This window comes from Rattus norvegicus, chromosome 2 (assembly GCF_036323735.1).
Source record: "Rattus norvegicus strain BN/NHsdMcwi chromosome 2, GRCr8, whole genome shotgun sequence".
NCBI lineage: Eukaryota > Metazoa > Chordata > Mammalia > Rodentia > Muridae > Rattus > Rattus norvegicus.
Window position 1 is genome coordinate 201799173 of NC_086020.1, and position 14639 is coordinate 201813811.

Genomic DNA, 14639 nt, shown 5'->3' on the forward strand with positions numbered 1-14639 from the left:
CAACTCAAGAGTAGACAATTGCCCTTTCTACTTATGAGCTTATTTTCTGGTGTGTTCTGGTGAGTTCTCTGAATGACTTCCCTGACTTTGTTATCATAGATATTTCTAGAAGGCTTAGAGACATACAAGCAAACCCTATATGTACTGATAAAATTATAATTAGATTTTATATAAATACTCAGCATGTTCAGGAAATAAAACTCATACTTCTATAGTGAAAACAATACACTATTAAATAACCACAAGTTAAAGTATCTTTCTTGAGTTATGAATGGAGATCTAATTCCAATATATGAAGTTATACATATCAAATATTTCAAAGATTAGTGTACTGGAGACATTTGCACTACCATTTCTGTGTAACACCACACATCATACTCACCTTATACAATCAGTCCTAGTCTCCATTACCAGAAACAAGGTAAGCAAAATGTGATATACATACAAAACTTAAAACTCTTTAATATTAAATTTCATTGAAAAGAATCAAAACAAAGACAAATACTGTGAACTAGATGAACCATACTACTATTCAGAATTTAAGAGAATCACTCACTGAGGTGTTGTGGAAGGGTGGTTTCAGAGAAGCGAATGGTAGTAAAGACCAATGGTGAGGACACAAAACCTTAGGTATTCAGGAAGAATTAATTATCTCATGGCAACTGAAATGAAGTGAAGCATCATGGTTGTCCCCTGGAGTAATAAAACCAAAGTCCAAAGGTATCATGGGAAAGAATGAATATATTTCAGCTTATATTTTCAAATCATACTCTATCAGTGATGTAAATCAAAGAACAAAAGGAAGGAACCTAGAGGTACGAGTTGAAGCCAAAGTCATGAGAAATTCTGCTTAGTGCGTTGCTTGCTCCTCATGAATTGCTATAGCTTAATTATATCACAAGGAACACCAGTCTGAAAGTGGTATTGGCCACAAGAATCCAGACCCTCACATAACAATATTAATTAAAGAAAATTTACCTCAGGCCAATCTGATCACAGATTCTTCTCAATGATGATTCCTTCTTCCAAAAATTCTCTAGTTTGTGTCAATGTGACATATAAAACAGCTGTTATACCTCCTATATAATTATATAGAGACAAATCTTCCAAGACTTATAAAGAGTAATGGAAATACAATTGTGTATGTTGACAGTTTCACAATTAAAAATATCTTATCATTATTTAATTGTTGAGTATATATTCTTCATTACAACAATACAAACGTAAATTTAGACCTTAGAATTCAAAAAACACTGAGAATAAGTGATCTTTAAATATTCATCTTCGTCTTCAAATAAGATTCCTGGGAAAGAAAGAATTATCTGATTATGGGTTGATATAAACACACTGAGCCATAAAAGGAATGTCATAATCAAATCTTTCCCCTCAGAGTTCAGTGAAGAGAGAGAGAGAGAGAGAGAGAGAGAGAGAGAGAGAGAGAGAGAGAGAGACAGAGACAGAGACAGAGACAGAGACAGAGAGAGATCCCATCCCATAAAAACAGAAAAACTACAAACCAGAAACTATACTATGAGGAGGACATGTAAGTTAAAGAGAAATGTCATGAATTAACATTATGAAACAAAGTTCCTTCCAATTTATTGAGTTTCTTACATGTTTACCTCCTACTCTGTCATCTCTCCACATCTCTCTCTGAAGTGAACTGTGAAGAAGAGGCAGAGAAATTACAAGAGCCAGAGGAAGAAAAACACAACAAGGAATCTAATCCTTCTAGAAAGCGCAGGGCTGTCACACTTGACCTCTTAGAAACTGCAGCAACATGGACAGGGTCTCAAAGGTATGCTCCAAATGAGGTCTAAAATTCAAAGAAGTGGACACGTGCCCCTGTAATTTACCCCAAACTATCTTTTTAATTCATAAACATTCGCCAAAGAAAATTTAGTTTTGCCAAGGGAGTCTCACAGCTGAAACAAAACACTGTTACAGGTAGGCCTTATGCCCTCTCTCTCTCTCTCTCTCTCTCTCTCTCTCTCTCTCTCTCTCTCTCTCTCTCTGTGTGTGTGTGTGTGTGTGTGTGTGTGTGTGTGTGTTTGTGTGTCTGTGTCTCTTTGTCTTTCTCTGTCTCTGTGTCTCTGTCTCTGTGTCTCTCTCTTTCTCTCTCTCTCTGTGTTTGTGTGTGTGTGTGTGTGTGTGTGTGTGTGTGTGTATTATTATATGTTTCTTGGCCTTTTCTTTTGATTCCTCTTTTTTTTTTTCTGGAGCTGGGGACCGAACCCAGGGCCTTGCACTTGCTAGGCAAGCGCTGTACCACTGAGATAAATCCTCAACCCTTGATTCCTCTTTTTGTTTGGGTGTTTTAACAGGTTATGATTTGTTCTTACTTATTGTATTTTATTATTACTCTTTATATATCTGTATTCTAAGTGGATATAGAAGGTGGAATTGGATATGAGGGTAGGTAGGTGGGTAGGAGTAGACAGATGGAAAACCCTAATCAAAATACATTGTATAGAAATTATTTTTATTGGTTATTTTATTTATTTATATTTCAAGTGTTATTCCCTTTCCCAGTTTCTCCTCTGCAAAATCTCTATCCCATTCCCCTCCCACTTGCTTCTATGAGGGTGCTTCTCCACACACCCACCCATTCCTACCTCACCACCCTAGCTTTCCTCTATGCTGGGGCATCAGGTCTTCATGGGCCCAAGGGCTCCCCTCCCACTGATGCCAGATAAGGCCATCGTCTGCTACATAAGCAGCTGGTACCTTGAGTCTATCCATGTGTACTCTTCGGTTGTTGGTTTAGTCCTTGGGAGCTCAGAGCAGTCTGGTTGGTTGATAATGTTCTTCTTTCTATGGGGTGGCAAACCCCTTCAGCTCCTCTAGATCTTCCCCTAAGTCCTCCCTTGGGATTCGCATGCTCAGTCCAATGGTTGGCTGCATGCATCAACATCTATATTGGTCAAGCTCTGGAACAGTCTCTTCTCTCTGATGGAGATAGCTCTGTCAGGCTTCTGTCAGCAAGCAGTTCTTGACATCAGCAATTGTGAATGTATTTGGTGGCTGCATATGGGATCCATCTCCAGATGGGGCAATCTCTGGATGGCCTTTTCTTCAGTCTTTGTTTAACTCTTTGTCTTTGTATTTCTTTTAGACAGGAACAAGTCTGGGGTAAAATTTTTGAGATGGGTGGTTGGCCCCATTCCACAACCCAAGGCTGTGCCTAACCTATGAATATGGTCTCTATAGGTTCTCTCTCCCCTTTGTTGTGAATTTTAGCTAATGTCATTCCAGTTAGGTCCTGGGAGCCTCTTGCCTTCCTGGTATCTGGGACATTCTATGGCCACCACCAATTCCGCATTCCCTACTGCTACAAACCTCTGTTCAGTTTCCTGACAATTTCCTCTTTACATCTTTCCTGTCTCCTCCCATACCTGATCCTACCCCCACTTTTTCCCTACCCCTTCTCTCTCCCTTCCAAGTCCCTCCCTCCCTCTACCTTCCTGATGTCATCCACACTTTGGTTTTCCTTCTTCTTGAGCTTCATATGGTCTGTGAGTTGTATCATTGGTATTCCAAGCTTTTGGGTTAATATCCACTTATCAGTGAGTGCATACCATGTGAATTGTTTTGTGACTAGGTTACCTCACTCAAGAAGATATTTTCTAGTCCATCCATTTGCTAAGAATTTCACGAAGTCATTGTTTTAATAGCTGAATAATACTCCATTGTGTAAATGTACCACATTTTCTGCTGAGGCACATCTGAGTTGTTTCCAGATTCTGGTTATTATAAGTACTGTGATGAATATAGTGAAGCATGTGTCCTTGTTATATGTTGGAGCATGTTTTGGGTATATGTTCAGGAGTGGTATAGCTGGCTTCTTAGTTAGTACTATGTCCAATTTTCTGATGAACTATCAGTCTGATTTCCAATTCGATTGTTCCACCAGCGTTCTCCTTTCCCCACATCCTTATCATCATCTGCTGTCACCTGAGTTTTTGATCTTAGTCATTCTGGTTGATGGAATTTCAGGGTCGTTTTGATTTGCATTTCCCTGATTACTGCCTACTTTGGGTTCTTCTCAGTCATTGTCAGTTGAGAATTCTTTGTTTACCTCTGTATCCCATTTTTAATAGTGTTATTTGCTTCTGTGGAGTCTAACTTCTTGAGTTCTTTGTATATTTTGGATATTAACCCTCTAGTATGTGTAGGGTTGGTAAGGATCTTTTCCTACAATGGAATACAACAATAAGAAAAATACATTCAATGCAGAAAAATCTATCTATCTATCTATCTATCTATCTATCTATCTATCTATCTATCTATCTACTTAGATAGACAAATAAATAGATTGATGATACATAAAAAGATATTCTTTCATATATGGTGGTTGGATTCTATATCTTTCAACAAAAAATACTAAAATATTTATTATGGTACCCTGTAAGAATTGAGTTCCTTCTCCTTAGGTTTTTCAGAAGATTTACCAGATATGAAATTCCTCTTCCGTTGAGCATCAAATAGCCTGGGAGTATCTGGTTAACTCTGTTACAGTTGTGTTATTATTGTAAATGTAGGGACACTGTGACTAGTAGTTTGGTATCATTGTTTGGAAAATTCCCAATGATATAAGTCTATTGGTGTTCCCCCCCAGACCAGTAGCCTCTCTAGATACAGTTGTTGTGTAAGCCAATCAGGCAGGAGCAGACTTCCAGTATAATTCTACTTTGAATTTCCTATACCATAAAACCAAAATTATTGGATCTTCAGCAACAAGGCCATTTAATCTAGATCTGCTGGCAAGCCAAAACAATATAAACATATCCTAATTTTTTTGCCTTCACGTTTCTTCTTGAGAAACATCTTGTAAACCAGGAACAGTCTCAAGTTCAGTTGGATAATTCCCAATCTGTTACTCATGCAGACAAACTTAATAATCCAAAATTCATAAATCTTGGAGAGTGTCAGATAGGAGGAGATTCTGAAAGGAGTCAGGGATGGAGATAACAGAAGATACAAAAAATTAGCTAGAATATGTTGTATTCATGTGAAAATTTGACAAAGAATGAGTTTATAATTCTTCTACACAAAGAGAAACAAGCCAAGAAAGAAATTAGGGAAATGACACCCTTCATAATAGTCCCAAATAATACAAAACACCTCGGTGTGACTTTAACCAAGCAAGTGAAAGATCTGTATGATAAGAACTTCAAGCCTCTGAAGAAAGAAATTGAAGAAGATCTCAGAAGATGGAAAGATCTCCCATGCTCATGGATTGGCAGGCTTAACATAGTAAAAATGGTCATTTTACCAAAAGTGATCTACAGATTCAATGCAATCCCCATCAAAATTCCAATCCAATTCTTCATAGAGTCAGACAGAACAATTTCCAAATTCATCTAGAATAACAAAAAACCCCAGAATAGCTAAAAGTATCCTCAACAATATAAAATAATTAAAATCAAAAACTAGGAAATTAAAAAGAGAAATGTACTGTCATTGCTACCACCAAGTTAATTGCATATATTAAACCCAAAGACCTTAAAGAGATCTCAGATATTTAGAGAACAATAGCATATTTATCGATTTGAAGATTCATTACTATAAAGAAATTACTTTTACAAATTTAATTTAAAAGTTCAACACAGTTTTTCATGTAAACAATCCAATAACTTTTACAGGAACTATTAGGTTAGAGATACATGGTAGTTTTTAAAAACACACTATCTGCAATTATTTGTGGTTAAAATAAATCCTCAAATAGATCTTCTTCTAAAATAATCACAAAGATAAAAAAAATCATGAAAACTTCATGAAGAAAAGCACATTTTCCTGTCTGTCTCCACACCTAATCCTCACCCTCCCCATCCCCCTCTGCATCTACTCTCCCACCAGTTCCCTCCCTCCATCTGCATCTTATGACTAATTTACTCCTCCTTCTAAGTGAGAGTCAAACATCCTCCTTAGTGCCTTTCTTCTTGTTTAGCTTCTTTAGATCCAAGGAGTGTAGCAAGGGTATCCTGTATTTTATTGGCTAATATTCACTTACAAGTGAATACATACCATGCATGCCTTTTTGGGTCTTGGTTACCTAACCCAGGATGATATTCTCAAGTTCTATCCATTTGCCTACAAAATTCATGATGATTTTACTTTTTATAGCTGTATAGGATTCCATTGTGTAGATAAACATGCCACATTTCCTTTATCTATTCTTCAGTATTATTAAATTTATTAATATTATTTTTAACACTTTAGATTTCATTGCCCTCCTGGTCCACCCTCTGACTGTTCCATATCCGATACCTCCTCCCCTCTCCTTTCCCCTTTCTCCAAGAGGACCTCCCCACATCATCCACCACCCAGATTTTTAAAATCCCTGGGGCCTCCTGTCTCTTGAGGGTTAGTTGCATCTTCTCTGACTGAACCAAGACCCAGCAGTCCTGCTATATATGTGTTAGTGGCCTCATCTCAGCTGGCCTATGTTGCCAGGTTAGTGATTCAGTGTCTGAACCATCTCAGGAGTCCAGTTTAATTGAGACTGCTGGTCCTCCTACAGGGTTGCTCTCCTCCTTAGCTTTTTCCAGCTTTTCCCTAATTCAGCCACAGGGGTCAGCAGCTTCTGTTCATTGATTGGGTGCAAATTTCTGCATCTGACTCTTTCCTCTGCTTGTTGGGTCTTTCAGAGGACAGTGATGAGAGGTCCCTTTTTCTGAGTGCCCCATAGCCTCAGTAATAATGTTCAGTCTTGGGGCCTCCCCTTGAGCTGGATCCCAAATTGGGCCTGACATTAGACTTCATTTTACTCAGGCTCTTCTCCATTTTTGTCTGTGTATTTTTTTTCAGACAGGAACAATTACGGATAAGAATTTTGACTGTGGTATAGCAACCTCATCCCTCACACAATGCCCTGTCTTTTTGCTGGAGGTGGACTCTACAAGTTCCCTCTCCCTACTGTAGGGCATTTCATCTTGAATCTCTCCCTTTGAGTACCAAGAGTCTCTTACCTCCTAGGCTACAATCTGGAGGATCCTCCCAACCTCCTACCTCCCTAGGTTGCCTGATACCATTCTTCCTGCTGGCCCTCAGTGTTTCAGTCCTTTTCCCTACCCAAAATCAGATTATGTTTCCCTTCCTTCCCCCCACATTCTCTTTCCCTCCCAGGCCCTTCCCTCTCCCACCCCCGTGGTTACTTTCTTCTCCCTCTCAAGTGGGAATGAGGCATCCTCACTTGGACTATTCAACTTGTTAACGTTTTTGAGTTCTGTAAACTGTATCTTGGGTATTCGGTTCCTTTTTTTTTTCCCCTTGGCTGATATCAACTTATTCATGAGTACATACTGTGCATGTCCCTTTTGGTCTGAGTAAGGTCACTCAGGATGATATTTTTCTAGTTCCATCTATTTGCCTACAAAACTCAAGATGTCCTCAGTCTTAATAGCTGTGTAATATTCCATTGTGTAAACGAACCACAATTTCTACTGTCTGTGGACATCTGATTTGTTTCCTGCTTCTCGCTATCATTAATAAGGCAACTATGAACATAATGAGACACATCCCTCTGTAGCATAGTGGGGCATCTTTTGGGTATATTCTCAAAAGTGGTATTGCTGGGTCTTCAGATAGGTCTATTTCCAACTTTCTAAGGAACCTCCTATTTGATTTCCAAAGTGGTTGTACCAGTTTGTAATCCCAGTAGCAATAGAGGAGTGTTCCTCTTTCTCCACCTTCTCAGCAACATGTGTTGTCACCTGAGGTTTGTTTTTTTTTTTTTTTTTAACTTGAGTATTTCTTATTTACATTTCGAGTGTTATTCCCTTTCCTGGTTTACGGGTCAACATCCCCCTAATCCCTCCCCCTCCCCTTCTTTATGGGTGTTCCCCTCCCCATCCTCCCCCCATTGCCGCCCTCCCCCCAACAATCACGTTCAGTCTTAGCAGGACCCAGGTTTTTATATTAGCCCTTCTGACCGGTGTAAGGTGGAATCTCGGGGTCGTTTTGATTTGCATTTCTCTGATCACTAAAGACTTTGAATATTTCTTTAGGTGCTTCTCAGCCATTTGAGATTCCTCTGTTGTGAATTCTCAGGTTAGTTCTATACCCCATTTTTGATTGAGTGGTTTGGTTTTTTTTGCTTGTTAGCTTCTTGAGTTCTTTACATATTTTGGATGTTAGCCCTCTATTAAATGTGGGGATAGTGAAGATTTTTCCCCAAACTTTAGGATGCCAATTTGTCTTTTTTTTTTAATAATATAGAATAGAGTTTGTTCTTCAGGGCATGGGGAGGAGAGTTAAGAGAGTAGTAGGGCAGAGAAGGTAGAGAGAGAGAGAGAGAGAGAGAGAGAGAGAGAGAGAGAGAGAGAGAGAGAGATGGCAGGAATAGAAGAGTAGAGGGAGACCACCAGCACATGGAGGAAAGCGGGGAGGGGAATGGGGAGAGAAGGAACAAAGGGGTAAGAGAGCAAGAGAGGAGCAAGAGGAAGCAACAGAGTGAGAGCAAGAGCCTGATTTGTCTTATTGACTGTATCCTTTGCCTTACAGAGGCTTTCCAGGTTAATAAGGTCCCATTTATCAATTCTTGATCTTAGAGCATGAGATATTGGAATTCTGTTTAGTAAATTTCACCCTGAGCCTATGAGTTCAAGGTTCTTTCTCACTTTCTCTTCTGTAAGATTGATTGTATGTGGTTGTAGGTAGAGGTCCTTGATCTACTTGGACTTGAGCTTTGTGCAAGGTGACAAATATGAACCCTTTATCATTTTTCTACATATAGCCACCCAGTTAAACTAGCACTATTTATTGAATTTGCTTCCTTTTCTCCATTGTATATTTTTGGCTTCTTTGCCAAAGATCAAGTGTGATTAGGTATGTTGTTTTGTTTCTGGGTCTTCAATTCTATTCCATTATTGATCAACCTGTCTGTCTCAGTACCAATGCCATGAAGGTTTTTTTTTTTTCCACTATTGCTCTGTAGTAGAGCTTGAGGTTAGGTATGATGATGCCCCAAGCACAACTTTTATTGTTAAGAATTGTTTTAGCTAGCCTGGACTTTTTGCCTTTCCAGATGAATTTGAGAATTGCTTTTTCCATGTTAGAAGATTTCTGTTGGGATTTTGGTGAGGATTGTATTGAATCTGTAGATTGCCTTTTGTAGGATGGCCATTTTTACTGTGTTAATTCTACCAATCTATGAGCATGGAATATCTCTCCATTTTTTGGGATCTTCAATTTCTTTCTTGAGAGACTTGAAGTTATTGTCATAACTATCACTTGTTTGATTAGAGTTACCCCAAGATATTTTTTTTATCATTTTGGCTATTATGAATGGAGTTGTTTCCCTAACTTCTTTCTCAATGTGTTTATCATTTGTGGAAAGGAAGGGTACTGATTTATTGCAGTTAATTTTATGCCTGCTCACTTTGCTGAAGTTGTTTATCAGCTGGAGAAGTTCTATGGTAGAATTTTTGGGGTGGATTATAGATAGTATCATATATAGTGACATATATATAGTGTCATATTGCAGATGATATAAGGTATCATCTGCTAATAGTGATACCTTTACTTCTGCTTTGCCAATTTTTATCCCTTTGATATCCTTTAAATTTTTAATAATTGCAATTTAATTAAATTAAATAAGGAAATTATTAAAATTGGGGAGGGGCAAGAGATATGGCCGGATGGCGATGAGGATGAATAGAAATCTTTAATTGACAGTGTTGAGGATGTGGAACATCTTCAGGATTTGACAGAGGCTTGGAATAATCAGTGTGGATGTCCTTATGTCTGACTCATAGCACTGGGGAAATGGAACCTGAAGAGACCCCTACCTGTTGCTAGGCAGGAAGCCCAATGGGGTGATAGGGATACCAAACCACCAACAAAACTTTCAACAAAACATTTATTCTGTCTACAAGAAACGCATAGACAAAAGATGGAGCAGAGATTCAGGGAATGAACAACCAATAACTAATCTTATCTGAGACTCATCCCGTGGGCAAGCATCAACCTTGACACTATTAATGATACTCTGTTATGTTTGTAGACAGGAGTCTAGCCTGGTTTTCCTCTGAGAGGTTCCATATAGTAACTGATTCAGACAGATGCAGATACCCACACACACAAATAATTGCTATAGCTAGGAAACTTTTATGGAAGAATAGGGGGAAGGATTGCAAGACAGGAAGGGGATAGGAACCCCACAGGTGGATGGAGAATACTAACTTGTATCCTTGGGTCTCTCAGAGACTGAACCACCCACCAAATAATATACATGGGCTATACCTAGGTCTTTCCGCCTATATCATCAGATGTGTGACTTGGTCCTCATGTGGACCAAGTGGGAGCTATCCCAAAAGCTGTTGCCCGTATGTGGGATATATTCTTATACCAGGCTCTCTTGTCTGGCCTCAGTGGCAAAGGATGTGCTGAGGCCTACTGAGACTAGGTGACCCAGCAGAGGGGGTATCCAGTGGGGCCCACCAACACAGAGATGAAGAGGAAGAGAAAAAGGGAAGAATGTTGGGAGGGAGTGACCAAGAGACGGCACTGAGTGTCCTGTAAAGTGAATAAATTAAATTAAATTAAAAGAAATGGAAAAAAAGTACTCTTTCTCTTTGCTGTCATTTTCCACGTAAGTTAGGTCTCATTGTTCTTGGTTGTGATTGTATGAAAATATTAATTAGATTGTATGCCTCAGTGGGTATAATTTGTGTGTGTGTGTGTGTGTGTGTGTGTGTGTGTGTGTGTGTGTGTGTGTGTGTGTGTTTTAGGCATCTACCTCAGAAAAGTTAAGAGGCCAATTAACAGAAACTGAACTTAGAACCACTATGAACATTTTAATCACTCTGTACCTAAGAAATGAATGTGTATTGAGATTTTATTATTTCTTCTTTCTTCACTTGATAGTTTCTCACTCTGTAAAAACAAAGAATATCTTATTGTTAACTATTTTGGCTCTGTATGGGTTTGATAGAAAAAAATAACACCGACTTTTTTCATAGTAGCTGCTATTCATCTATTACCAAGTGAAGCTGACTTTATTAAATCAGTTAGCATTTAAGGTGCTTATAAATAACTTCTGCAAAAATTCAGATTTTAAACTTTAACCTAATATTTCTATTTCATTCTTTTTGTTACAGCTGTAAATCTTAACAAATAATTATCAGAAATTTCCTGAAGAAAAAGAACAATAAGTGAACCTATTTTTTACCTGATAATTTATTTTTCATTAAATATTTAATAAGTAAAATTGTGAAGTATCTTCTAGGAATAGTAAAGATATTTCAAAACTTTTAAGTTAATAAATTAACTAAGCCATGTCTAGTCAGTTTCCTAGTAAGGCAGGGTGCTCTTAATTTATTTCCCATGAGATGTATTTTAGCCCCACTCTCAAGACATTTTAATGAAAATGCTGATCATTGAATTAATTATTGCTTTATAAATTGAATTTTTCTATCCCCAACATGTAGGACTACAATAGGACACGGGGTTTTAGGTTCGGAGCATGCTCAACAAACCCTGGAGTTCCAGTATCAGCTTGAAAACAAAAACTCAAACATTTAATACTTTTTTGTCCTCATTTGTAGTCCAAACACTGACACAAAGAAAAGCTATTTTATTTGAAATTTGACATTTTAGATTTAGGACTACAATCAAATAAATCAGCAAAGCAGCTTTAGAAACCAAATGTGGCCTAGTTTTTTCTTTTTTCTTTTTTTTTCTTTTAAGAAGCCTTCCTTTTTTCTTTTTTCTTTTTGACCTGACGTAAAGCTCACAGCTTCTGAATCCAGAATAGATAATATGAAATAGTATGAAGCGGGCATTTCCTTATGGAACAGCTCCTCACAAGTCACGATTAACCTCAACTGCAGATTTTGTTTCTAAGTTATGGCCCTTCTTTCCTGGACCCAATCAAAAGGGAACATTTCTGAAATCCTATTCAGAGAGGTCTTAAATTTTGTGCTATTTCAAAATAAGTATCAGTTGGCCTGATTTTTCAAGATATATGAAATTGAGGGAGATATGTCTATGGCTTTTGTAAAGTCACAGTGTTCAAAACACAGGGTTCATTTGGGTGAGTCATATTTCAAAACCTAGAGTGACCTGAACTGAGGAAGTTATCTTGGGCTGTCTTTGGGAAAATCCTATTTCTGCAAGAGCTTATCATTAACCAACTCTTTCATGTACTCTAGAGTCATATTTACAAGTATAGCTACTGAGTTTGTATAGATAAGAGACACACAGAATAGAATTAAAAAAAAATCCTGGAGTCCACTGAGCCCCCTGACTTGGAATGATATGTAGTTTTTTAACTACAAACGAAAATGAAACTATGATGCTATGAGTTCTGAGTAGAGTGAAATGCTTCACATGAAGCTGTTTAAGTAATGGAAGAACACATGCTACATTGGCATGGCTCTGCACATCACCATCAATCACATTTTCACTACAGACTAGGACACAGGATATCCTAGAACTTCGCCAAGAACTGGATATTGGCCTATTGATTGTTGTGAGCTGGCGTGGGAAGAAGAATCGTAGGGAGAATAAGTACATTTTACCAAGATTAGCTTGTGATAAATTTTAGCACTCAATTGAAATAAATCACAGCATACAAATGAGGCCTAGAGCTTAATATTTCCTGACCAATGCTTCTGCTTTAAGAATGTGCTTGAGTTGTATCCATTTTTAACTTACATACAGTTCTTTTCTGTGTAGCTAGATTTACATCCAAATATATGGCTTTATAAAAACAACAAATAATTGTTTAATTTTACTTAATTCATGTTAACAAAGCATCTGCTTTATTCACTGTACTGTGATAGGTCTATGTAGGACCAAAAAGAAAAAAGAAAAAAGAAAAAAAGAAAGAAAACGAAGAAAAAAAGAAACTTAAACAAAAACACAAAAGAAAGAAAGAAAAAAACAGCAATTTAAATTATAAAAAGCTACTGAAATTTTCCTAAGTGATAATTAATTACTTTCTCTGCCTTATACTTTTCTACATGTGAATCGATTAAACTAATTCTAACTTGATGTCCTAGGAACATGCGCATACAATAAAATTTATGTAAGGAAATGAGTTGGTCAGCATTAAGAACAGCTCATAATAACTGACATTAAATGTTATTATTATTAATTGAGACACTGTTTTCTTTCTTGTTGCCTTAATGTGTGTTTAGTTAGCATATGAAGCCCCAACTTGAAATGCTAATATTTTAGAGAGTTATCTTATAATTCTTTAAAAAGTAAATCAGTGCTCATTTTAGGTTTTATAATCATAATTAATTTATATGATACAACCAGACGTGTGATACATGCCAGTAAACTTCCAAATGACTTAGTGTATAGTACTGCAAAAGGTTTCTTGAAAATAATCATAAATGATTCCCACCATGCTATCTCACCTTTTTGATCACACTGATAACCATCACCATGATGCTTTTTTACCATTGCCATGTACCCAGCTTTCAGACTTTAGCCTTCTTCAGATTGCTTCCACATCCATATCACAGCAATTGCTAGTTTTCCTCAGTATTTGTCTCCTTTGAATGCTTTTGGTTTTTTGATTCAGTAGCTAATTATGAGGAAGGGGAGATTGTGCACTGTTAATTTCTTTTACATAGATCTAAACTATTATGCCCTTAAACATGCATAGCACATGGTACTCTTCAAACACATAATAGGACATTTTCAGTGGATAAAGCTACCTGGGTGCATACATAGTGCTATATGTGATGTAATTATACAATTAAGTAATATTTGGAAATATTTGAAAATATTCCTTGAGTATCCAGTGGATGTAAAGAATGAAGCAAAGGTATATAAATTAGTTCATTATTTCATGTGGAATTCAAACAACATTGGATATGTGAGAAAAGTAGAGAGTGAAAATAAATGTTTGTCTCATTATATGGACTTTACATCATCACCATGATACAGTTCACCATTGCATATAAGCCGCTCTCTGACCTCATCTCTATCCAGATGGCTTTGACATCTGCATCACAGTGATTGTTACATGTCACCAATCTTTTTCTCCCTTTTGAATGTTTTTGTTCTTTGATCCAGTAACTAATTATAAGAAAAATGAGTCTATATACATTGCAAATCCTCCTCAGAGAAATGAAACATATGCATGTCTCAGAAATTACATATAGTACTCTAGACAGAAAAATTAGATTTAAATATTAGATTTGTGATTAAGTCATTTGCTGAAGCATGAGACACATATTTTACTTATTTGAAAGTGCTGTCTCATTTTAATATAAGATACATTTACTGCATGGCCTGGACTCAGAAAAGATGCACCTAACTCCCAAGAGGCTGGAGAACCCAGGGAGTGGGTAGGTCTGATGAGGACGGGTTGAGAGTGGGTGGGGACATCCTTGTGGAGACAGGGGTGAGGAGGAGTGGAATGTGGAACAGTAAGAGGAGGGACAGGGATAAAATCTGGACTGTAAAAAAGATTAAATAAAATTTAAAAAAAGAAAGAAAAAGATATGTTTACTATGTATTTGTTATGCAGGAAACATAATCCTTGAATGTAAGAAATATTTTCCAACTTTCTTCCAAATATGCTGCTCTGTGGAGTGGAAAGAAGCAGTGAGAGGAAACACCTAAGAGTCAGAAGGTTCTTCTCCTAATCCCTTGAGCTGGTTTTGGTGGGTGGACAT